Here is a 26,964-nt window from a genome sequence, read left to right on the forward strand (position 1 = left end):
AGTCTCAGCACATAATTCACATCTGAAGTTTATCTACATTTTCATCTCTAAGGCTTCTGATGCAAACCTCTGGAGTTCTAAGAACTAGCTCTCATTGCAAGAGGAGGACCACAAGACATGAAAAGCCAAGTTTTCTTCCATAATTTTCCTGAGCTACCCATTTGCAGTAGATTATATTCCCGGTGGATCTTCTTAAATGCAAACAGAAGGGTCAAGGCACGAAAACATGTCCAGGTGTCCACACAGTCTTCTAAAACCTTGGATTTACTTATCTTTTTAATTTTGCTCTGCAGATACTAGAGGATAAGTCTTCCAGCTCAATATCCTTATCAATTCAAAGTTATTGGTGTGTTTGTTAGTGCTGATGCATTTGATAATCCAAGGTTATATTCCTGTGTGATACAAATGACACGCTTAGCAGCAAGATGTCATCATTCTCTGTCCTTTCCTAGAAACTAATTTAGTCATGAACCTTGAAAGACCCTAGGAAGGAAAGGCTCAGTATGCACAAATTAGAGTTGATAAAAATCATTCTTCCATAGAAATCCTCATTTTAAAAACCTCACTTATTTTATATTAAATCCTCAAAAGAGTTAAGAATTTAGCGGAACTCTGTTACAGATCACAGAATCACAGAATATTTTGAGTTGAAAGGGATCCACAAGGGTCATCAAGTCCAACTCTGAAGTGAATGGCCCATATGAAGGTTCAAAACTAAAAGCAGGACTTCATATTCCATCTAATAAAGCCTCTTAGCCAACAGTGACCATCCTCGTAGCCACTTAGCCCATGTGAGATCTAGGAGAGTCTTCAGTGAGCAGAGGCTGAAGTCAGAGAGAAGGTGCTCCAGGTGAATGCTTTATGCAATTTTCACCACACTACAGAAATAGTTTCAATTCATTGGTGGTTTAGGCCACCAATAAAATAAAATAAAATAAAATAAAATAAAATAAAATAAAATCTATTTTTTGGAAAATGAAAACTGTTTATTATGCCTGGTTTTGTCACTCAGCAGATAAAAGGGAAGATTGAATTCACATCCCTGCTTCAATAATTACTGCATGTCTAGAGCAAGAAAACTAGGCAGGCTTTGGGTAGATATGGGTAATTGTATAGTTATAAAGGTGATCATGTTTTTCTATAGGCAGTTTGAGTTCTTTGGTTTTTACTGAGTATTACAGACCAAGAAGTGATATGTAGATCAGAAGCATTTTTAGATCAATATCCACATTTTAAGGCTTAATTTGTCTGCAATGTGAGTCTGGCTTTGGATACCAAAGTATCAAAGTCTGGGAGATTTTTCAACCATTAAAAGCTCTCTCATGTAATCACAGAAATAACAGACCTGCTGCTTTGGACATAAGTAACTTAAAAACAGAGCAGGAAACCATACCTAGTCAGATCTGAGTATGACACAGAAGCCAGACTGGGCTGGTATATTCATAACTATATCTTATCCATTTAGAAATCAAAGGTTTGGCTCCATTGTACTGAAAAACTCAATACTGCCTAGTCTTTTCGATCAGAAACACAAGCATTTGACCACAGCAATAAAAAAAGGCCAATGAACACATTAGAATCTTTTATGGCTGCATATAAGACTAACCATATAACGTAACTAACTATTAACTGATTGGAAACTCCAGATTAGAAAAGACCCATTCCTATTTGTTTCAGACCTCTTCCCTCCAGACTACTCCAATCTCAACAGAAATTGGTGTGAACTAGAAATAGACAAATATACATGATGGAGCTGCATGTGCCAAAACTCTCTTTAGGTTCACTGATCCCATCTAATCCCAGCACAAAATGTCTCCCTAGAATTACCTACCCTATAGGTAGATCTGGCTGCCATTCAGGTCACTATTCTTGGTGTTAAATTACAGTGATTAGCCCTGCCTATCTGCTACACTAGAATATTCTTAAATGGTTTCTGCTTTATTTACAAACATTTTTAAATGTGGCTGAACTAAAATCACTGGTCAGACCTCCCAGTCTTGAAAAAATGCATCATCTGTTAAGGAGAAACTCTTCTCCTATCATTTCCAAGGGAGCAGTATCAAAGTGCAAAACTTACAAGTGAGTGATAAAATTGCATCAGGGATATTAATTTCAAAAAGTTTAGCAGAAGGAAAGTCACATTAAAACTTCACTCTGACAGTTCCTTTCACAAATTATTGGAGGGGCACTTATTCAAATGCTGTTCAACCAGCAAAATGGTTATCATATTCATTAGGCTATTTATTTGACAACTTTTTCAATAATTTATCTAGATCTGATGATACTGCTTTTGTAAGTGCTTTTGTAAATTATCTGTCTCACCTAATTTTTCTGCCACAGGTTCCTGTGGACTGCTTTTGTACAAGTGTCATAGAAACCTTTCCCCCTTCTGTGCCTGACTGATTGCACCTACTGCACCTGAATAATATTTGCAATGGAGAAGAGAACTTGTCTTTCCTAATTAGAGAGCTTGACTGTTCTTATAGATGATCAAGTTTTTTAATCTCTTTGTCCTTTGAATCTGAACTATAAATTTTGTTTATATATCCTTCACACAAGGTGGATTTTGTCTTTTTAAGTTCTTCTGCATGTTCATCTCCCTGTCTGAAAAATAAACTGGTGGGAGTGAAGGAGAGAGGGCAAATTGCCAGTCTGATCAGATGCTTGTCTCACTGAGTCATCAGGAGCCCCACTCTTTCAGGATGGGGCAAGCAGTTGGTAGAAGAGCAAATTTCAGGGGATGGTGAGAAAATTGTCTCAGTGGTTACCTTATTTTGGAGGGTTCAATATTTTCTGTCTCTTGTTTCTTTGTGGAGATAGCTGGGGTGGGGTATGGGGAGGAAGTGGCTTTTTTCATTAGTCATAAAGGCAAAGGGAGGTGTACCTTTCCTCTTCTAAAATTGCAATGCTCCTAAAAGCTGCTTGGTTTCTGGCTGTATTTGTTTGTTTGTTTGGTTTGGTTTATTTGTGGGTTTTTGCAAGTGTTTCTTCAGGCACATAGGACAAGTGAACAAGTAAATGTCACTGCTAGAGCCTCCCCGGCACCAGGACGACAATCAGCCCGAAGACCCGTAGAGACACACCTATTTTTTCTTGGGCTGGTAGTGGAACTTCACACTTCAGTGTTGCCTTATCAAACCTGAACCTTTGAGAAAGCCCTTATATAGAACCCATCTCAAAGAGGCTCAGTTCATAAGTTGGTAAACAACTCAGCTGCTTCAAAGATAGTGGGAGTCTTTGACTACATATGGTTATTGTCTTCTTCATCATGAAAAAAAGCAGATGAAAAGCAGATTAAAAAGCTAGCAAATGTAGAGGTAGCATGACAAATGTGGTCAAAGGTGTGGCATAGCTTCACTGAAAGATGACATAGGGTGCTTTAGCTCAGCAAAGAAGCTGATGAGGAGGTGTGATAGGTACAACCACTTCTGAAAGACAGAGAAAAGGCGAATAGAAAATTTAGTTACTGCTTCTTAGAACACAAGGTCCAAGGGCATCAAACAAACTGAACAGGTGGTTAACTTAAAACACATGAATACAAATAATATATAGATGCACTGAGAAATTCTTTAGCTGGGAAACCATGAATACTGAGGGGTGATAAGGCAAACTCATTGCAGTCAAATACAGCCAGACAACTGAATGAAAAACTGCTGCTACAATTACAGTAAAATCTGTAGACTGCAGGTAGAACTGAAGGAATGATAAACCACAGAAGCTATTATAAAGGGACTAATCAAGTGTATAGTAAAAAGATATTGAAATCATTCAGACCTGGATGCCAAATTTTTGAAGGTTTTGAGAGTTAGACCCTTTATAGCGTCACCTGTGATTATCAACTCCACATAGATCTACATTCAAAAACGTCAGGTCTTGTTATGCTTTGCCATTTTTCCAGAATTTTGGTTCACATTTAGAATAATACTTTTTTTTTTCTTCCTAAGTCTCCCGGAGCTCATGAGAAATTTAATAGAAGTTCTGGAAAAATCTATAGGAATGCCATCTCTACAAGAGTCTGTGACACTCACTTTCAAACTCTGGAGTGTGCAGTGCCATAACTACACCACATATTTGTTAACACAAACAAATAGGGCAATATTCTTATTTCATTCTTATGACCTTTTGCTTCAAGGGTAAATGCAATCTTAAATTCTAACACTTCTCAGCTTTTGCAGTGGCATTCTAAGAGGCTCAGTTTTAAACAAGATGGAACATGTTCACAGCTGAAACCTAAATGGGTTCTGCATCCCTGTTGAAATGTTCTGCTTAAATGTTTGATCCTTAATGCAGTCTACACTCTGCCCACAGCAAATGTTCCTCCCAGCTGCTGTTCTTCCCATTAACAGGAAGGGGAAGAAGAATTAAGGTACTACTCTATCCAAACATGTTGAAGCCAAGAGTTCTTTAGCTGCTATCCAATATGGATTGGACTATAAGACATTTAGTAGTTGACTGCCCATATATTCAGAACTCATGCTGCATGCAAATAACATTTATTTGGTTAGAAACATGATAATTTAGTCCTTTAAATTTTCAGTCATTCAAACAGGGCTTCCTTCTCCTTTCCATTCTGGAAAACACTCACCAAGTAGGATAAATATGAAGATTTTTTTTTCATTCTTTCCCTACGTTTAGCCGTAAGGGGAAGTTTTGTCTTGAAGTGAAAGGAGAGAAAACGAAAGCCCTACGATCATGCTGGATTAAGCCTATTAATCCCTGAATTATCATAGATTAGTCACTGTGTTTCCACCTGATGAATTTCTGAATTTTTATCCCCTCCTGCCCTTTGTCTCCTTTCTCATTCTTCATTACTCATATAAGTATGAGGAAAATAGAATCTCCTTCTATTTCCAGACACTGCAGGTACAAAAAACAAACACAAAACCCAAAATGAAAAAAAAACAATAACAAAGAGATGAAACTAAAAAACCCTCATTTAGACAAAGCTAAAAAAAAAGTAACAACTTTCAGATTAACACAGTGACAAACCAATTTTTCCCTCCAGCTGTGAAGATACTAGTACAAAGTTATATCATCCTGATTAATTTTCAAGGCAGATATTGCAGTTCCTCCTGTTCAGTGGAATGCAGATACATCTGGAATTCATTCCAGGCACGAGATGAAGCCCTGTGAGAGGATCCACTGTGCTAGACAAGCCTGTCAAACTCTGTCTATTCCTCAATTCCTCAGTCTCACCCAGTAGCCTCAGAGCCACTGTACTTCATTTTTGGCCTTATGTTAATGGAAATTATTTGGAAGGACACTTTTCTTTCAGACCAGGCTGCTTGCGGAAAGCTCAATCACTCTCATCAACCTGTCTCCTTTCATCTAGATGACTCTGGGAAGGAGAAATAATTCACCTAAAATATCTGAGTGCCAAAAATTTACTCACCCCTCCCTGGGAGGGTTGGAATATAGGTGGGTTTTTTCCTGTTCAGATTCTTTCTTTTTTCTTCTGTTATGTTTTTCTTGTGGCCATCTGACTGTGCACTAACTAACACAGCATATTAGGAAAGCAGAATTCATGTGAGTGTATTAAATTACCCAGTGCAAGCTTATTGCAATTGGTCACATTTTTTCTTTTCTCTGTTTTAGCAGAGTCTTATCTCTTAGCTTTCTACCACAAGCTTCTTTGAGGTGGGGAGGAAAGGCATGAGAGAACACTCAATCCATAGAGAACAAAATGTAAAAAATTAGACACACAAATGAAAAGTGAAAAAAACCTCTTAAAACAAGCATTTTGGTGAGGCTCTGTGACTGCAGAGCTTCCCCTTTCCATGTCTGGGAGAAATGACCAAGGACACAGTACTTCTGGAAGAGTGTTGTGCTATTATAATAATATACCATGTTTAGCAAAGTAATATCATTACCATACTCCACCAATACCAGCCTCTTTTGTGGGAGTTATTCTTCACTGTGGAAATAATTCAACATTCACTGGCCCAGAGCAATGATAGGCAATTAGGAGGGATATGATGGCACAATGGCTAGATCTCTCACTGGGGGATATAAGAGACAAGGTACAAGATCCTTCTCTAGCATCTATTTAATTATTTATAAGCCCTAGTAGACAGTATTTATCTACTTTAATAATACTAACAAGAGTTTTCATTTGGAAAAGTCATATTTCAAGTATGTGGCTGCATCATGGCGAGAGTACTCCTCTACGTTGTGGACAAGCTGCTTTTTGATTTCTTAAACTGACTCAGGAACAGAAGCTCATTAGCAATTAGCCATTCTAGTGAGCAGAAGACTGTTCTCCTTTCCCTTGGGTTTCCCCCCCCCAAACAACAATGCCATTCCTGTGGCAAGAAAAAAGCATCCCAGCTGGTAGGTTTCCTCGTGTCATTTGATACCTTTTTTCTGGAACATATAAGGAAGTTGTTATAAGTGAGTAATACAACAGTCGGCTCTCACAATTAAGAGACAGATATTAGGTGGAGGTTAAAAGGTAGAGTGATGTTCTGGCAATACGTCCTCCCACATTCCCCTTTCCCTTTCCCCCTTGCCCTTGTAGTAGCCTCAGCTGCCAGGACATTTGGAGAAGGCGGGCTTGTTACCAGGAGGCGCAGTGTAACAACACCTGACCTCCAATTAAGGTGTAGGAAAGTGATCTCCACCGGTGGATGTCAGAGAAGGAGCTGACTGACAAAACTTTGGGCAGAGCTAAGGGCATAAAAGGCAGAGCATTCCTTTTGTAGATGAGCCTGTGGCTGGTAGTCATGGGGGTGGGGCTTAGCTCAGCTCCATTCCCAGCATTGTAATGTTTTCCTTATTTAGTCCTTTTGTTGTATTTTTGTTAAGGTTTAATAAACCTTTAAAATTTTAAAAGTGAGCTGTCGTTTCTCACAAAGTCAATAACTGTTGTAAATGGATTTTGAAGTCCTCTGAAATGGACTTTGCTTGTGGGAGCAAGTCAGCAGTGTGGCATCATCTTGACTCTTTCAGGGAAAACAAACCCAAGGGAAAACGTTCAAGCCACCACAAACTCTGGGTCAGGGTGGAGGGGCCAAGAGCCCTGGCCCCAGTACTAAGGCCTGTGGAGTAGACTTTGTTACAAATCAGCTAAGCTGAAATACATTTTTTTGAGGATTACTGAGAGAACAGCTAACAGCAGGATAATTTGGTTAGAGACATGGAATTAGGTGAAGGAGTGGCTTAAAATAAACGGCTTAGATGTTTTAAAGCTATGACTAATAGGAGAGACAGAAAGAGTGTTCTGGATTATTTTTTGTGTTAGATTTTTGAAGAAAGCACTCAAGAAGATTTGCTGGTGGCGAAGGCTGTGTTGAGGAGGAAGTAATGTGAGTATGAGCACACGGCACTGGGCACAGATACAGAACCACAGAGGGCTGATACAGGAGTCTCTCTCATGGGAAAGGGTGCTTGGCAGGGTATAGTTTAGGAAATTATCTGTACTCATGGGTTGTTATTCCACTTTGGACTAGGAAATAGTTTTGCATTGAAAGGGATTTTTCTTAGTTTTCATAACATATTTTGGTTGCAGTTTTTCTCAAACAGAAACTGAAACACTGATGCAGCAAGCCCTATCAGCAATCAAAATACCACTGGGAAGCAAAATCAGCATCATATTTTATGCTTGGAATGGGCTTGCAGCAGTACCAATACTCCAATCCATCCCTCACTAGGCAATTTGTCATCATTACTTTTACTTTAACTGCACAGAAATTAAAAGAAAAAAAAATTAAAAGATCACAAAAAAAAAGGGCCAGCAAAAATGGCAGTCAAATTGTCCCAATATGTGATCAGAAGTAATTAAGGTGGTTATTGTGCCCTGGGCCTCAGTAAACCCCTAAGAAGTATTTAAGTTTTAGTGTAATGAGGCAGGGAGTAAGTTAAGTTTTGAGAACTCATTTGAGCAGTGGAGAACCTTTTGCCAGAGTAGTTCTGCCCCACCATGCAAGTCAGATGTCCAAAACTGCAGGGCCCTGCCAGGCCCTCAGTTTTCCAGCTCTGCTTCTCATTTTTACAGGGATGAAACTGAGACAATGCACAAGGTGTTGAGATTCCAGCTTCTCTCCACCCGGCTCCATGAGCCCCTGGCTCTCCACAGCCCTGTTTTGCTTCTCTGACAATGAAATTCTCTATGGCAATTGTTGCCCTGATTTGTGCATGGAATCAATTCCTTCAGAGGACAAGAACAAGGTGTCCATGTGCATGGGAAGGGCACCATCACCATGCTCATTGTTGGACCACTGCCAGTAGGTGTTCAGCTCTTGGTCACACCACGCCACAGTCAGGCTATGCTGCAGGTGGGGCTTAGGTTTGTAGCAGTGCTCTCCTTTTGAAAAGAAAAGCATTTGCAATTCCAAAATTTTAAAACACGGTGGTGGTTGCAGTGGGCAGGGGAATCCAACTCAGAATATTCAGAAACTGACAGCACCAGGGAGAGGTAAGCCATGCTTTGCTTGATCTTCTGAGCAGCCTGACCTCTGCTAGGCCTGATGTAAAGCAGCCCTGACCATGAGCTACTTCCAGCACAAATGAGGGGTGATTAGAGCAGTAAAAAGTCCCCTCCTGTAGTTCTTTTAAACTCTGTTGGAGGCTGGGTGGAGGGAGGGACTGGAGAGGGAGGAAGGTGCACAAAGAACCTTGCAGTGCAAGGACTTGGAGAATAGAGGTTCATTTCATGTCTCTGTCAGGAAAAATGCACAGTCATGAGCACATAAAATTCTGCACTTCAGACACTTCATTTGCTGTAGAGCATCTCTTCAAGGAAGACAAAATTTGAGAGTATGGCATAAGCCATGATGACCTCATGAGCCATTATAACTAAGGAATAGACCTAATTCCATTTTGTGATAAATCATGAATTGATCTTCCATTTACGTCCTCTTTTTAAAAACAGCGGTGTGGCTACAGCTTTGGGGCTATGAAATGACTGTCTCATGGATGGAAATTGTGTTGCTGTTTCTGCAGATCATTTGGGAGCAGCCAAAGTTGCCTTTCTATTTGTCCCTTCCCAGCCCCTGCCCTGTGCCTTGGATGCCAACGCCGAGCAGCAGCACCATGTCCTGCCCCGTGGCTGCAGGCACCTGTGGTTTGGGGCAGCTCTAACCATCAAGTGCCTAAATTGAGCTGGGAGGACACACTGTGTGGGAAGGAGCCTGAGGATGTGGCAGCTTTCCACGCTTAAGGATGTCCATTTGCTGCAGGGTTGGTGAGCAACGCCATGTCCCCGGTGCAGCAGGAATCCTTCCCGTGGCTCCTCCAGGCTCCAACTGCGGTGGCACTGAGGCCACTCTGTGACCAAATTTGCAGTGAGCCCTCTGAGCTCAGGGGCACGCCAGCACTGCCGGCCAGCCTGACTTGCCTGGCATTCCTTGCAGGCTCTGCCCTCTCAGGGAGCGTCTGGAAACCATCCCGGCAAGTCCTGTTCCTGCAACCAGGGCCAGCGCTGACCGGGCCTGGCTTTGTGAAGCCCCGTGTTAGTGCTCCCGTGGCCATGCACCGAGGTGGCAGTCAGCTGCAACACAGAGCATGGCTTGATTGGCAAGCAAAACCTTCTCATCAGAGTGTGAGGGCTGTGTGCCCTTCCTCCTGAGCCCCCTTGCAGCAGGTAGGCCGAGGGAACACTCTGTGCCTGGGCACTCTGAGGGCTGGCCAGCTCCGAGCAAGGACAGCCCTGCCTTCCCTTTGGCTGTAGGACATTACGGGCACGGATGCTGCGTGAGCACCCAGACAGAGGCAGTGAACAGGATTGTGCTGCCCAACGCTGTCCAAGTGCAGAGGAAGCCCCAGTTAAAGCAGACACAGAGCAGAGACCCAGAGAAGGAGACACGTGGAGACACGACAGGGACTGGCAGGAGTGCGGGGCGGCACCGCCAGTCTGTGCCGCTGCGGGAGCTGCAGAGTGGGGCCGAAGAGCTCCCTTTTCTCTTTAGCATCACAAAGGAAAGCTTCAGTTTGAAGTGAAGTTTGTATTAACTCATTCCCGCAAGTGTTCAAAGCCAGTCTTAATGGGCCTTTGAGCGACCTGGTCTACTGAAAGTTGTCTCTGACTATGGCAGGGGAGCTGCAACGGGATATTTTTTAGGATCACTTCTAATTCCAACCATTCTATGACTTTATGATCCTAAACCCTTTGAAAAATGAGGCTTGATTCTTAGTCTGGGTTTGAAATCAGAATGCAGGAAGCAAATCCCTGTACGAATTTACTTCCATCAAGCTGCTATGTGCTTTAGGACCAGTAGGAAAATGTGTATCTTGTATAAACTTACTTAAGCAAAACACAACTATATGACTATTCAGTCGGTTTAATGTCATTAATCACAGTTCAGCAATAAGGAAGAGGTATCTTTGATCATGGGTCTTTCATTCCTCTTTAGGAGTAGAAAAGGTGTAGCTAGGTTAACTTAGGGTGATTGAAAAGCCCAGTGCAGTACACAGATGAAACTTTCAAATATTTTAGTAACTCTTTTATATCCTGTAACTTTTGTGTGGGCTCTCATATCACTGTTTTGAATGTCACTGGAAAGTCGCTAAAGAAGTTACATAGTGAACCTGTATATACATCTATCTGCATACATACATATCAGTGACACTTAGTCGCTTGGAATATGTTTATACCTATATTGTTTCTTGGTTTTATTTATGCTACATTAAGAGCAAGGCAAAGTTTGAAGGTGTACAATAAATTGTAGCCTACACTAAGTACCCCCCAACCAAATATGAGCAGCTAACAAGTTTTTGAGCATATTAGCCTTCAGCTTAACATAACAGTCTTTGAACTGCATGATTTGCATTGCTTGAGCTAATATGAATGCAAAATTTTACCTTTAAGAATGCTGAAACCGGATCTCTGAGGAAGCAGGAACAGAGTTCAAAATTAAAAGATAAACTTATGCTGGAGATTGACTTTTCTGCCCAACAAAATAATCAGGCCAGATCCCGAAGGTTTGTGAATGTTATCATGACTGTCATATAGGTGTGGTGCAAAAGCTACTTGCTCTTTGCTCTACCCAGTGAGATTTCTAGCCCTGAACTTAAACCATATCCTTAGACAACCAGTGAAGTGTGGCACAGTTTGTAATGCTGCAGTGAAGAAGACTTTGGAAAAGTTGTTTTGCAGCTGCCATGCATAGGATCACCATGATTGGATGGGACTTCAATCACACACTCCTTGTCCAGCCAAGTCCAGCTCTCTATTACACAGAGCCAAAGTGCTGCATAGTCTCGGGACTGCATCTGAGCCTACATGTAGAGGTGTTGATCACTGAGATTATAGACATTTCAGCCTCTGCCCACCAGCAGGTTATCACTTCCCTATCAGCACTGCCCTGGGTTCTGATTTGCAGTGAGTCTGTTGACTAAGTTCTCTCAGAGAAGAGATGCTGAGCACCTACTGATCCTTTTAACTTCTTGGAATTTAAAGACTTTGTCACCACTAGGAATTACACAACAGCTGGCAAGGTCTAAAAGAGGAACACTAAATGCAATATATTTCTCTGTTACACCTCTGCTAAGATCTGCACATAATGTCAGGCCATGTAGAGATTTAATGTACAATTGGTGATTCAAAACCATGGCTAGTTTTCAGAAACCCTTCACTACATATTTGTCAGCTCTCTGCTCACTCACTGCACTCAGAAATTATCATCCTAAATACAGATGCTTCCACTTGACATTTCTTCTCAAAGAAGGAAAAACTTGTCTTTATTAGACACTTCAAAGCTGTAACTCCTTGAGGTTGTTTCCCATTATGTCTAGAATAATGTGGATGAAAAAAGAGATGATGAAAGCTGCTTCTCTATTATGACCAATCTGCTCTACAGGCCTCATTAGGCCTTGAGTGTACTGATCCTCACTAAACATCAAGCTGAAATGCTTAAAATAATTTCTAACTGTAGACCATTACTCCACAACTGTGCAGACAAGATTGTTTTGTATTCTTGGCTTTCTCTTACCTCATCCAGGCTCCACCTTGACCCCATGGGAATGACAACACATAGCTGCACAGAAATGAAAGACTCAGAGACACTTTTTAACAACTTTTTAATGCAAGATCTTCATTATTTTTTTAATGTAGAAGAGCTGTAGTCCTACTGTTCATTACATAATTTCCCCATCCCTTGGAAGCCTTAAACAATAGACAGACACCAGATAGCCTGCCTTACCTCCTGGGAATCTGGAGAGAACCAACACCTCCTCATGGACAGTTTGGAGATTATTAAATGCCTCTCTACAGTATTTAGCAGAATAATAATTAAAATAATAATTGTTCCCTTCATCTTCAGCTGCAGAAATGGCCTCAAAAGCAATAAGCAGTAAGCATTAATCCTTGAATTATCCTCTCAATGAAGCCAATAGTGTAAGTATTGCTCTCTCCTATATCACCACCCTGCCTCCACCTGTTGCTTTTCTTCTCTGGTCCTCATCCACTGAGGAAATAATCTGAAGGACTGAGACAGGTACTGGGAAAACCAGCTCACCGAGGACATGATTTAGGCTTGAAGATTAGGAGCACAAAAGCCTCCAGAAATGCTGAAGATTTTTTTAATGTACATTTTCACATTACTATACTTAGCTCTTTGCCCACATTCCAATTTTCTCTTTAACACAAGCTGGCAACTTGTAGGCTTGATTGCTTTATTTTGTAGCAGATCTGAAAGGATCTCGTTCCTGTAGGTAGGAACAACCCCTGGGTAGCTCAGGGCCATTTCTGGTCTGTCCTCTTTATTTCAAGTTCCCCAAGACTTCACGCCTCTAACTGTTCTACAGAGGATACTTGATAATCCTAGGGAGCCTCTTACCCTGCACTAGGCATGGAACTAGGCTGTGCACCTGAAGGGAAGGGATAACTTCTGATTGGCACTGGGACCATCAGAACTCAGACCCAAAGCTCTTTGAAGCAACAGAACAGTTTTTAGTCTTCTAGAGTTTAAAACTTGTAAATGGGAAAGCTGGAATCTGCTAAGATTGACGTAATGTGAAGTCAGAAAGATCATGTTTGATTTACTTAGAAAGACATATATAATTTAGAGCTAGGTCTTTCTATACTAATTTGTCTTCATTAATCTTCAGGAGTATCCCACAACTGTGACCTTTTCACTTTCTTGATGGTATAAATCTGTGACAATATAGAACAGCATGAAATATATTCAACAATTAAAGTTCAGCTCTTAGAGACATTTTATGCATATGGTTAACTAAGTGCAAGGAACTCTCTTTTGAATACATGTACATATTTGTCAAAATCAGATGTAGACTTGTAAGATTATGATCTAAATTATCTACTGTAGTATAAACACGGTCACTATGTCAGCAAATCTCCTTTATGTAGTTTCACCAGACTGCAATGTGACAGAATCTGGGCTGCTTCTTAAAAGAGCCAAGAGGGTTAGAAATCTCTGAGATGGAGTTAGTTGCCAGAAAAACAATCTATGCCATATAGGGTACTCTGCATGCAGGTGATCCTGATCATCTTTTCACCTTTGATGTGATGGTATCAGTGTCTTAATTTGCAGTTTAGAGGAAAGATGAGAGTTCACAGATCAGACTTCCAGAACGAGACAGTCAGAACTAGAAGGTCAAACATTAAGTGAAACAGTGAACATTTGTAAGTACAGGGAGTCCACACACACCAGACATCCCAGTTCTGAAATACCCTCTTCCTGTTTAGATTGCATAGAAATACAACTCAGTGCAAATTAGCACTTCTTTTAGATAAGATAACCCTCTTCTGAGAGCAGAGATACTGTGTCAAGAGTTAGATGTTCAGAGTTCAAATGTTCATCCCAAAATTTACCACAGTGTTTTATCTTCCAAATTTGCTTGCACCATATATACAGGTTCCATTAGCCTTTGCTTGCTCTGCTGAAGATAAAATGCTACTAAGAAAGAAGCTAGTTTTACCCTCAATTGAGGTTTAGGTCATCACCTGACACATCCCTGAGCTCTGTTACTACCCAGGTCCATGGGTTTCATCATTGTCAGGGTATCTGTTATGGCTCATTCCTACACCACACCACCACCTCAAACACTGATCTCACAACTATTAGTAAGAACTGAAGAGCAGAGCCTGAATAAGTGCTATACAGCCTGATAGGTGTAATACACAGAGATGTAAAAGAGCAAGAACTCAGAGAAACTTGCATTTGTCCTGTCATGTGGATAGCAGATGTGAGATATAACCTAAACCAGCCAAAAATTGTGTACTGGGGAATACCTTGAACTCCAAGAAATCAAATTTCTCCTTCTCATGTACCTCTCCTTTTTAGCTGAATGCTTCCATTCAGTGCATAGAGAAAAGTTGCCTCAGAAATAACCTAATAAAAACTTTGCTGCTTGTTTCACTACTCAATTAAAGTAGCAGCTATCCATCTCCAAATATTGAACTTGAGGCTTTTTAGTCCCCACCTTTGCTGTCTAACTGCAATGCATGTAGCAAAGTTTCAGATGCAGGATGGACCACATTGTTCAGTTGAAATGGGCTCTTTGACCAAATTTGACCAAACAGCTTTTCCAGTAACTGGCTTCACTTGGATAGTAAAAGCTAAGATAAAAGGTAGCATTTATAGCTCATTGCATCACCAACCACAGCAACAGACCCCATTAACAGCCACCCAGCTCAGGGAGAGCTGCAGTCCCAAATGTAAATCAGTTAAATGAGAAGGACTGGCATCTAATGGTAGATAAAATTATTTGACATTGACAAGGTCACAATTGCCTGTCTGTTTTAAAAAGATACTGCTATCAAATTTAAAAGATGTAAAAGGTCAAGTGTACCATTTCAGGAAATACAAGGTTAAGGGAAGAACCAGAGAAGAAGATTTAGCTGCATGCTCCTTAGGTAATGATATTCATAGATTATTCTTCCATTAACTCCAAATCAGGCGAGAAAGGACAATACTTGTTTGGTTTTTCCTTACAACCCTCTTTCTACTGCATAGACTCTGCAAGCCATAATCCAGATTGTAGTAGAGAAACTTGTCAGGCTTCTGATGGGGCCAGAATTTTATAGATCCAGTAACCCTCCTGGTTACTGGGAGCAAAATTTATAGATTTCTCACGGGGGTGGGTCAGCTGTGGAAATCTTTTTGCCTTGACACCTTCAAGTTTGATTTCAACCATTATTAGACAATAATACCTATGTCATATTTCAAGTGCAAAACTCAGCTGGCCTCGTACCAGGGAATTTAGCAGTTGCAAAAACAGTCACACTGGAGTGGGGAACCAGAAAATTATTGCCTTACATATTCCACTTTTCAGTGTGAAATGGGAAGCTTAAAACCTGTCTATAGATATATTTCCTTTGAATAAGATAAAAATTTAAAGTGCTTTTCATTGAGTCTCACACAACATGGTTTCCAACACAGGATTTTATTTGTGATCTTTTATTTTGTTTCATTGATATGAAGATTCAAAATTGTCCATGCAGTTTGTGTATGCTCTGTTCTGCATAAATCATGAGCAAGGAAACAGTGTAGCTGTACCTGTCGATGAATTAGGCCATCAAGGGAAGAAAAATTCTTTCCTTTTCAGACAGGTCTTGTGTTAGGGACAGTCTGATCACCTGATTAACAATCCCCTCTGCAAAATTACTTCAGCATTTTTTCTTTTAGCTTGCTAGCATGTTGTATAGCTATCTGGCTGGATCTCTGCTGAGAGATTGATGGCTGAAGATGGAGACTGCTGGACTGCTTCAGCCCTGTCCATTAGGGTCAGGCTGCTGGGCAATCAGACAGCTTCTAACAAACCTGTGAGCCCAGCCTAGTCCTCAATGGTGCCTTGAATCCATTCCCACTGGTGATGGACATCAGGTCTTTATAAAATGATGGCAGTTCTCAGAACAATGCTGATCACAGAGCCTGCATTGATTTGCTTGAGATGCATTGTGTGCTCACAGTTGAGTGGGAACAAGTTGTCAGAGTACAATTACCAAAATATTTAGGAGGACACAGTTCAGACAATTTCAAAAGGCCCTGTTCCAAAGCATATGGCCCCTCTTTTTAACTAGAATCCCTCAATCAAAACAGCTAAGTAAAAAATAATATTTAAAAAATCATGTTACAACAGGTAAAAGAAAACTATTTTTTAAAAATCTACACACAAAGTAGAAAGTAAACATTTTTACCAATGAAAGAGAAATATACGTGAGTTCTGCAGTGTTACACGATTGCCATTGACTTTACATGAAAGGTTTTCAGGTACTTTGCCAATGGTCATCTACAGAAAATCCCGAGACAAAGAGTTGTAGATGTATCTTGCAGTGAAATACTTGCTTTGTCCCAAAGTTTTGGATTGCTTCTCTGCATAACAAAACTTCAGGGCATGAAATTACCAAACCTGTAGATGTCTGTAGTCTCACAAAATGGGCACAGCTTGTCTTAGTAACACTGCCTTGAACTAGAAATGTCTCCATGAAGTACAGCAAGGGCTTGTGACAGCAGCTCTTTCATTTTTCTTCAAAAAAAAAATCTTGGGACACCTTTGTATAACAAACAGATTTCACACAGGCAAAGCAATCTGCTACATATTGGCTTCTATTTTTCTGTAACAATAACCAAAAGAGCTGCATGAGGCAGAAGAAGGAATTGTTCTGCCTTTGTCTTGTTCTAAACAGGTACAAAAAACATTGCCATGAAAATCATCCCTCAGTGGCTGATAAAAATAGAGCTGCAATTTATGCTCCCAAATACTACCTTTATCTTAAGGCTCTTAAGGAGCATTTTCTGTAATAATGGCTGATTTAGATGGATTCCCAGGGTGCTGGATCATTGCCAATGACATTAATGGTTTAAGGCTCCCTGAATTTTGATTGATTGCTGTAATCTGCAGAAACTATTTCAGGACATAGATTTATTGTTATTAAGCCTATAAAATGGTGTCAGGGTCAAAGCAAGTTGATGATTTGTGTTGTGAAGCAAACATAGCACAGGAGAAGATGAAATCTCTTAATAAACGTAAAATTTGTGAGAGAACAATGTTTCATCTTCTTTGAAGAATATGGGGCCAGCCAATTCAGATTGCAGCAGCAGGGAGAGTGTTTTTAGGCTAAAGCTACATTGCAAAAATTATTCTTCAACAGCACACTGATTCCACTGAGTGCTATTCCACACCGTGATTGAGGTGTTTCACTTCTTTTACAAAGTTAAAATGTGCTCATCTCTGTTTACATAGTCTGATATGATATTCTTTATTTCACTAAATACTGTGGTCCTAAATCCATCTAATATCACACAGCATTTCAAAGATGGTTAAATTTTTCCCCCATAGAGCCCATAGCTAAATAAAAGGAAGACCACCTATACTCCGACACCTCCAGAACATAATGGAAAAGGACAAAACTGAATTTAGAGATCACTGGGGGTTTTTTCCTATTTAAATGGGTGCTCATAAGCAGAATCAGAGCAGATGATTTCTTGTAAAAAGGAGAAACAGGACTATAACGAAGGAATTCACAACATTGCACCATGTAAAAATATCCTCATTTGCTTTTCCCCTTGGGACTGGATTACAAAATGTTGTCAGGTTGAGGACTAATAGTACAGCCAAGGAGAAGGAGAGAAACACATACTCTCAAAAATAAGGTGGCACATGGTTGTTTTGCAGTAGTCCAGACTGCATGCTGATGGGTGAATGGTTCTTTATGTAACTGAATAACTTCAGGCAAAAGTTCTTTTTCTGCAGTTGAAAGGACAGCTGCTGAAACACTGAGAAGTCCACAAAATCTGTTCATTCATTTATTCTGGTGGTTCTGATCAACTAATGACTTCGGATGCGAGATTACCAATAAGCTCCAAAAATCATGATGTTTATTTCATGTTGGCACTGTTTAACTTCATTTTGTCCTATTCTGTATAAAACCATTGTCATCTCACTAAGAACTTACTATATTATTGTTGTGAACATAATCCACTATCATCAACAGGATGCAAAACCAGAATTAAAAAGTCATCTTTATCCCTATAAGTTTACCGAAGTAACTTTAAAAGCAGAAAGACCTAAAGAAATAGATTCAGGAAAAAACAAGCGAAGTACTTATTTTTTTTTTAATCTATAGTAGATGTTAGTTGTTGTAAATATTTGTAACTTCTATGTTTTCTGTCATTATACAGACTTCACTGGAGTTGAGGCAGGATATTGGAGGAGAGGGAGAGAAGAGGAATAAGCAGGTCAAAGTGCACAAAGGCTGCTACAACAGGATTTATATGTGACCAAAAGCCAGCATCTGCACAGCATATAAGCAACTACCTAAAACAGAAGGTATTTCTAGAGTTGCAGCTGCTGAATTAGAAGGCCTGGAAGATTAAGGTGTATTTGATAATGAGGATCACAGATGAGGACTGGAGAAAGAAAAGGAAGGGTACTCATGTGTGGGTAGGACTAAGAAGAACCTTTTGCACTGGTTCTTGTGGTTGAGAAGTAGCAAGAAATGTAAACCTGTTGAAGATAGTCATAGGTACTCTCAATCCCTGTTCACTAAAATATTATACAAAACCGACAGTTTCATGAACACATAAAGTTTTTTTATTTGAAATTATAAAATTGTCCTAAACAAAATTTTCCCCAGTTTTCCTGGTTAGTCTAGTATCTATTTCACTCTGTTTAGAGTGTGTCTTTCATGCTCCAAAAAAAGTCAATTTAAACTGTTTCATCCAAAGGCAATGAAATACTTTATTTGTGCCAAACTGTATATACAAGGTGCTGAATTCCTTCAATATTCTGTAATATCACTGGAGTCAGGCTGGAGCCCCTGGCAAGGATAGTGCTCAGGAATACATGAAGATGACAAGCAGTCCGTCTATAACAGTTCAGTCCTGCATCTTTGGCAACTTTAGGGAGTTATGTCCATAAAAATTTAGTGGAATGGAGAAGTAACACTACTGGGTATCTCTTTAGTAAGAATGTCCCCAGAAAATGCAGTCAGTCCCATGACCACTGCTGAAAATGTGTGGACAGGATATGCTAGCAGCCCAGGCTTGGAGAGCTGAGGGAACAGCTCTGGATCCTTTCACAGAGAATCTGAGCAAGAATTTGGATAAGCTTCCTCAGTGACAGCAAGGAATATGTCCACATTTTTCTTCAGAATAAGAAAAAAATTAATTATCCCATGTAGATAATAATGCGAAACAGTTCTGTAATGAGGATTAATTAGAAGGAATAAATGCTCTATGTCAAAACAAGACAATACAATCATTTAGTGGTTTTGCACTTTTCCCGTATTCTTCATTGTTTCTGACTATCTCTTTTAGTGTATTTATGTGCTCAACTTTCATGGTACTCTTTGGTGGATTTTTTGGGCAATGTCACGAAAGGCCTTAGTGTTTATTGTGTGTGGATGATCTTAGCAGTCTTTTCCAAACTTTATAATTCTATGATTTTCTGTATTGGCTGAAAGACAACTGAGAAGTTGTTAATTTAAAGCTGAGCCCTGTACCAGGCTGTCTTTCTGAAAGTGAGATGTGTTGTTTGAGACCAGAGTGCAGACCAAGGAGTTGGATGCAGCAATGGCTCAGGCCATAGGGCCAAGGACATTGTATAGACACAACAATGGCTGAGGGAGTCAGACATCCATCAAAACATGTGGAAACACATGAGGTCTCTTTAGGAGCTGTACACAGTCAGTTCACAGGATAGGTACAGTCACAGATCAGCTAGGTGGACAAACTTAATTTGCAAATTGCTTTGTAGACCAAGATAAAGCTGCTAAGTAGGGAGGAGCTGATCCAATGTCTCACTAACCTGAGTCTGAGGCTATGCTGACTTTTAGTGGGTTCTTTCATAAGTTGTTTTAAACAGTGAAAAGTAAAGGGCCAGAGATTTGGAGACAAGTGTGAAAGCACAGTAAATAATCAACGAAGTTAGAGTGTAGAAAGGTAAACAAATTGATAGAGCATATTTTCTGGAAAATTGTTTTAAAATAATTGATTCTTCTTATTTAAATGGTAGAGTGTGAGGACTATAAAAGTCTTTGGAAATCTAAGTTTGATTTTTGGCATGGTTTTCTAAATGAAGATTATGACATTGGTCTGCTGTCTCTTCAGTATATTTTGAGTAGATTGGTTGATTTCTACCACCTTTAGAAGGCAGAGAGTTAAACTTGAGCTGATTTTGTGGGTTTTGGGGTTTTTTTCGGTTGAGATCTTTATTATACTAGACTATATAGAATATTACCCAAGAATATTGTCCTGGTCTTCACTCCTTTAAAACAGAAAGAAACAAATATGCACATCTAAGAGAGTGTGTGATTCTCCAGTTATGCTTGTGTAGAGCTTCATGCATGTATAAACTATTGAGACTTAAACCATTTTAAAACTGCAGCCTATGTTTATAATTACAACTATATAACTATACAGCTTTTTCATAAATAAATGTAAATATTAGCGTGACCTGATGAATGCTAAAACATTTCAACAGGCTCCAGGTACCTGAAGACTAGATGGAACTTTCTAGAAGGTGGGTCTTCTTTTTCTGTTTTCTCTGGTGCTATGCTGAAGCTTTGCAGACCTTATCTGTGTTTTTCACTCATTGCATTACTTCTTATCATGTTATGGGGGCATAATAATTACTGCATCTGAATAAGCAAAACATTAAATCCCCTCACTTTGCTGTTAGTTCAGTTCACTGCATTACAGCCAGAAGGGATTTACTCACAGTTGCAGATCATCTTACTAGCAGAGTGTGGGACAGGCACCAGATCTTTTGAGTCACAACCCAACTAAAACTATTTTGGCAATCTAGCTCACTGCAAAAACTGTACAGCACTGCTGATAAGATTACTGATGAATGTTTGGAAGCAAAAGGTAATATTTGGAAAACTGAACAGCATTTCCAAGGTTACATTCCTGAGCTCATAAGCAGAAAAGTCAAAGTAATAGGGCTGCAGTTATATCTCTTTGAGGAGATGGCCCCTCACCCACATTCACCATAGTCTGATAGCTGTGATTTCTGAGCATGGCATCACTGGTGCCACCTCCCAGCAGGACCACCCCACACTGCTCCACATCAGTCTGGAGACACTGCACCACAGAGGGATTAGAACTGAGCTGGTCTCAGAGACAAAGAGACAGCTCTGGAAGCAGCTCCTGGGACCCTGAGATCGAGGGATGAGCAGGACTCTCTCTGTAAGTAGCCAAGTCTCTCCTCAAAAGACCCAAAGGATTTCCTGAAAAAAAGCCACATGACTTCCAAAATAGAGTCAAGCAAAAGCACCCTCAACTTTACCATACCTCAATCCTCTGTATGTCTTCTTTGAAGTTTTGGTGGATAAATTTCAGGTCATTGGAAGAAAGCCAGAATTTAAGTCTCAGAATTTTCTGAGAAAGGAGCCTGTCATACATTCCCAGAATCATGTGCAAGGCACAATTGCAGCGTGACCTAGTGGGCCATAAGCAGTCTCACTCTGCAGCACAGAACCCACTGCAGGATATCCCTTTCCCACAGGAGTGGACCTGAACCATCCATGGTAAAGAGGTTCATGCTCCCCTACAAGAGAGCAGAGACACCACCATCTAGGTCTGAAGATAAGTACTGCACCTGAGTATTAATCAAGAGCAAGAAAATTAAAGCCCAAAAGGGTGAACATCAGCCTTCCTCCCTGCAGTACTCGACTCCCTGCACTTTCCTCCTTAGGCAACTGGGAGACAAGTGACTGGGAAACCAATGTTTGCCCATGAAACAAGAAGATACTTAACTGAAAAATGGGCATAGAGCAAGGAGTGGGAAAGCCAAGAAGCAAAGGAGCTAACATCAGTCACCTACTCTCACCTCTCATACATGAAGAATCTTTGTTACCAGACCTAAAATATTCTGGTAAGCAACTAAAAAAATCGTAGCACTGCTGGTTGTGGGAGCTACATATTCAATTCTGCAGTCGGTGTGGGATACAATAACAAAGGAGGCCAATGCACAGGAGAGTTGTGATAATGGGGGGAGGAGGACTACAAGAGCTACGCAGGCTGAAAGGCCGCCTGGAGAGCCTCGAGTACAAACCAGATCTGAAGGGGTGTTCTGGGGGCTGTTGTCCCTCACAGATGTATAGGCAGGTCTAGCAGGGTAGAAGCAGATAGTCATGGCAATCAGACCAAGAGCAAAGTTTTGTCTTCCTTTTTTCAGAAGCAGCAGACTCCTCTGGGTGGCCTGGCTTCCAGGCAAAACCTGTTTGATTTGCTGTGATCTCACTTTATTGCACAGTTAGATGGGGCAGAAAGCAAAGCTTTCCTAAGCAGTTTGAAGTGGACATGTATTTTAATGCTGCGCTTCTTTTTTTTTTAAATCTACCTTCCTCTGACTGTTTCCTAGCACCAAAGGTAGGACTCTCCCAGGGCAGCAGTTCTTTTTCTTCGCAGTTTCTTAGGATAAATAAATTATCCAGCAGTTCCTACTTTCCTTTGCTGGACTGAAAGGACACCGTTACTTAACAGCTCTCTTCAGTTCAGATCAAACTTGCAAAAACATCTCAGCTTTGTCAGTAAAGATACATCTGCTTTATCTTTGTCTAAATTCAGAGTTTTCTGAGTAAAGTTCAAGGGGAACTTTACTAGCTCTATTCAGACCAAAGTGAGGTACAGACTTTTAATTGTGCTGGTAAGCAACTGACAAGATTTCTTATAAAGGGTCAGAGCTAGTCATGTGGTTGTTTCAGAGGCAAATCTGAATTACTTCTTTGTGTAATGTAATCTTTGTCAAATGCCCTTGGGCAGGAAGCCACTGTAATCAAGTTGACTAATTTACCTTGTCCCTTTATCAAAATGCCTTACCTAAGTAACCAGTTCTGAATTTACCTGTGAGGTCTGTGGAGAAATACAAAATGGGCTACAAAGATAAACAGAGTTTTTAATCATCCAAGTGGAAAGAGCAATTCATGGTTAATAACTTATCCAGTTAAATCAGCCTGTTTGCTTCCAGAATATCCATAAGCAGACCACAGCTCCCCCTCACTTACTCTGTTTGCATTTGCCCAACGAGTATGTTGCAAGACTGTACTCAGTGACCTGCTCCCTTCCTCCTCCTGCCAGCAAACTCTTCTTTGTAAGAGCCTTAAATGGCTCTTCTTTCCCCAAGACTCTGTATCTCATGCCACCCTTTCTCACTAAAGTCCTCAGTCTCCTTTTCTGAGTAATACTGGGTATTTTAACAAGAGACTTTGAGGCTGCTACTGGTCTCAGGGTATTTTTTCCTGTATTTTCTAAGCCAAATGGTCCATAGCAAGGACAGAAGAGAGTACAAAGTTGCTGTGAAGCAGCTGTAATGAAGAATTACAGTATCTTACAACATTTTTGTTTAAGGCGACCTGGTCTTGCTCAAAGAGTCTTTCATGAGAGTCAGAGTCTGTTGGGTAAAGTCCTAACAATCCATGTCCCCCTCTTCCCCTGTGTAAGATCATGTGCTTTTCTGGAGAATATACCTCATTTAGGAGGGTTTAATTGGAAAACTCTTGACTGGTTTAACTTGCAAAACAGACAAAGATTCCCATATGCAAACTTCTGAGCCCAAACAGTCCTTCACAACAGACAGACCATGCAGATGTCTGATCTCATGCACCTGCATGCCAGGATGACATCAAAAATTTCTGGAAGGGTTTTCCTTCTTTTTTTTTCCCCAATGTCAGTTTGATCTATTTAAAATATTACAGCTGTATATTAATGACTGCTCTGGAATTTTTTGTTGCTTCTGTAAGTGACACAAAATAAACAAGTGTGTGTGAACCCATGATCGCCAGTTTCTCCTCATCTCTCTACCAAAACAAAAAGGAGGAAGCTGAGTGTCTTTTGCACCAGAAGCCAAAATCTAGAGCCTGCTGCCTCCCATGGATTGTTGATGGATGCGCAGATTGTCGTTTGTGCATATTTCACCAACAGGAAAAATGTTGCTGTGTTCCCATTAAGCTGCAGTACCATCCAGAATGATTAATATAATTCGTCAACGCATTTGTATCACTCCAGAAAGCAAAGATAATTATATGGAATTTGGCATTTGAAATCAGTGCTACAGGCTTGACCCTGTGTGGAAACACAGAAGTGCATACGTATTGCAAAGGTGCATGGATCCACAAATAGATAGACAGGCTTATTTCTGTGTCTGAAATATGTTTTCAGGCTGTGGTCTTTATTTATACCTATTCTAATACATTTGTTCCACAAGGCCAATTTTGGTGTAACCAAGAACCAAGCTGAAGAGGTTTATCACTCACTGAATGGATAAAGCTGAAAGAGCCCTTGGAGGCCATCTAGACCAACCTCCCTGGTCAAGATGTCCCCTAGACATCTAGAGTAGAGTAGAGTCCCCTAGTCCACATTACATAGGACTGTGCCCAGAAATTTTTTAATATCTCCAGGAGATATTAAAAAAAGATATTAAAAAAGGAGACTCTACAGTCTCTGTGGGCCTTGTGTTCCACTGCTCTGTCACTCTCACATCAGTGCAATAAAGTTTATCGTGATGTGAATGATAAAGAAAAAGAGATTTGACTAGCTGCAGAAAATTTATATTGGTGAATGATCCACCTCTAGATACCCATCAGATTTTAACTTTCCCCTTCCTTAAAATGCACCCCATCTGAAATTGCAGTGAGAACTATTAGTGAGAACTATTACATATATTTGGCATAATTGTCCTCTGTCCCATTCTATTGTATTTTTTCTGCTCTGTTTCCATGGAAATGGGAGAAGGGAGGTCAGGCATATGGTATAGGCAATTGTTTTGAAGGAGTTTGAAAGGCTTTCTTATTCCCTGATCTAATTTTCGTCTGAGAATGGTTGTGGAAATAAAAGTCAGACACCCCACTTGTTATTTTTGGTGGTATTTAATTTCAATCTGTATTCCCACAAAGCCAGGAAAGGCCATTTTGCTTCCTTCTGCACTTAGGAAGAAGATTGTTCTTGAGGAAAAGTGATGTACTGGGATAGGCATCTCATATAGGAATGTATTCCTGATCATATTGATATGGTCCTGTCAAGTCACATGCTGTATGACATTGCTATGTAATGTCTGAAAGGCCCAGCCTCAAACAGGGATGTTCACACCTGCATGGGAAGGGAGCCCAAAAAGCCTGTTTGTCCATTAGGAAAAGGGAGAATTATTTCCTCAAGGACATTTTGAGCCTAGCTGTAGTTACTCTTGGAAAGAATTTTGACATCCACCACTGGAAACTGCTGTAGATGGAACGCATTTGCCTTCTTGCTACTACTAAGTAGAACTAAGATAAAGGTATTCAACTGCTCTCTTCTCTCCTATTTTATTGTCGTAGCTCTTAGCTTTCATTTCCATGGAAACAGAGAGGTAGTTTTTAGCAGTGTGAGTGTCTTAGTTGAGAACACCACGTGTAGATTTCAGCTGTTGGATGTTGGCTGATAACTATAAAACAAAGGTACAATACAAGGGGAATGACAAGAAGGAAAGGATGGACAAAAGGACGTCCAGACATTTCAGGGGCCATGAGCACCCCTCCTTCCTAGAAAAGGTTCTGGATATCTTTTGTTTTTCTTCTCTACTACCTTCATTTTCCAGGCCTGTGCTTGGACCTGGCCTCTGTTCTGTTACTTCTGTTTCAGCGAGGTAATATTTCATTGCCATGGTGTCTGGAGGCCCCAGGAAACCTGAGGCTCTCCTGTGCTGGAACCATGCTGCTGTGGCATAGGAATGATACTTCCCCAGTTCATTGCTCCATGGAGACTCTCCCAACTATATGCTGCTCCTACTGGAGGCACAGAAGGCAAAGGTCGTGGGCTGAATGAGATAAGAACAATTTACCAGAAACAGCAATGAGATAAGAAAACAAATAGTAATGGCAAAAACATTATTAACAAAGGCTATAAGAAAATAAAGTATTCACATGGACAAACACCCTCAATAATAGAGAATACCAGACAGCTCCCTCCACCACGTTTTCTTAACTAGGAGCAAGCCCTTCTCTCTGGAAGTGAGAGTTCTTTTCCCCTGCTCCTGGCAATGACATGAGATGGTATAGAATAACTTCTGTGTTCCACCTACACCCCATTACAATTACTGCAAAAAATTAACTGTATACTGGCTGGAACCAGGACTCATGCAAACCTGGAGCAAGAGACGTTACCATAGTGTGATGGGAAAAAAAAAACACAGGGAAGATGAAATTATTTGGGTGTTATTACACACAGGATATTGGCAAAGCCAAACCTGGACTTTATTCAGAGCTCATTGCAAAGCTCTCTCCTCTTACTTACTGTTCACTATACCAATGCTGAGGGAGATATGCCTTTTTCACTTATTTCTTCAGTTTTTTCTTGCCTCTTCTGAACCTGTGGTTTTCCTCCAGAAAATGTCTTTCCTGCTTGCTTATTCATTTTGAGTTTTTCTTCCATGGCTGCAGATGTCTACAGACCACTTCTTCACTGTCTCTCCCACATGGAGTAGAGCATTCCACCATGGCCCTGCTCAGGCCGAGCACTGCCCCAACTAAACCTGGTGTGGAGGAGGCATCTTCCGTCTTCCCAGTGTATGCTAAAACCTCATCCATCTGCCCAAGCCTGTAGTCCTTCAGAGAGAAGTTTTGCCAATGAATTAATTAATTATATCTTGAAAACCCTTGATTAAAATGTTTCTCATCTTAGAAGTAGTGAGAGGTTGCAATAGTAGGGCAAATCTCTAACTGTCAACTCCGTATCAGTTATGGATACCCCACCTTTCAATTTCTCAGCCTGATAACACACAGCCTGTGCCACCTTTATCCTGAGTTCTGTGATCAGTTACCCTCTTTGCTATTATGACCCTTGGTTAGGAGCCAGAAGTCTCCTAAGGACACCACTATTTCTGAATGAAATTTCATGCTGGAACTGCTACATTTTAATTACTTCATTTTAAAAAAGGTCTTCTGGCTAAAATACATGACACTGAATGAACAATCCTTCTATTGTTCACAAGGCAGCAGGAGCATCACCCTATTGTCAGATTTGCAATTCTTCTGTTCAAGAAGGTTTTTGCCGCTAGCTACACTGGTTCACTGAGATACATAACCTTTAA

Source organism: Zonotrichia albicollis, chromosome Z (assembly GCF_047830755.1).
Source record: "Zonotrichia albicollis isolate bZonAlb1 chromosome Z, bZonAlb1.hap1, whole genome shotgun sequence".
Lineage (NCBI taxonomy): Eukaryota > Metazoa > Chordata > Aves > Passeriformes > Passerellidae > Zonotrichia > Zonotrichia albicollis.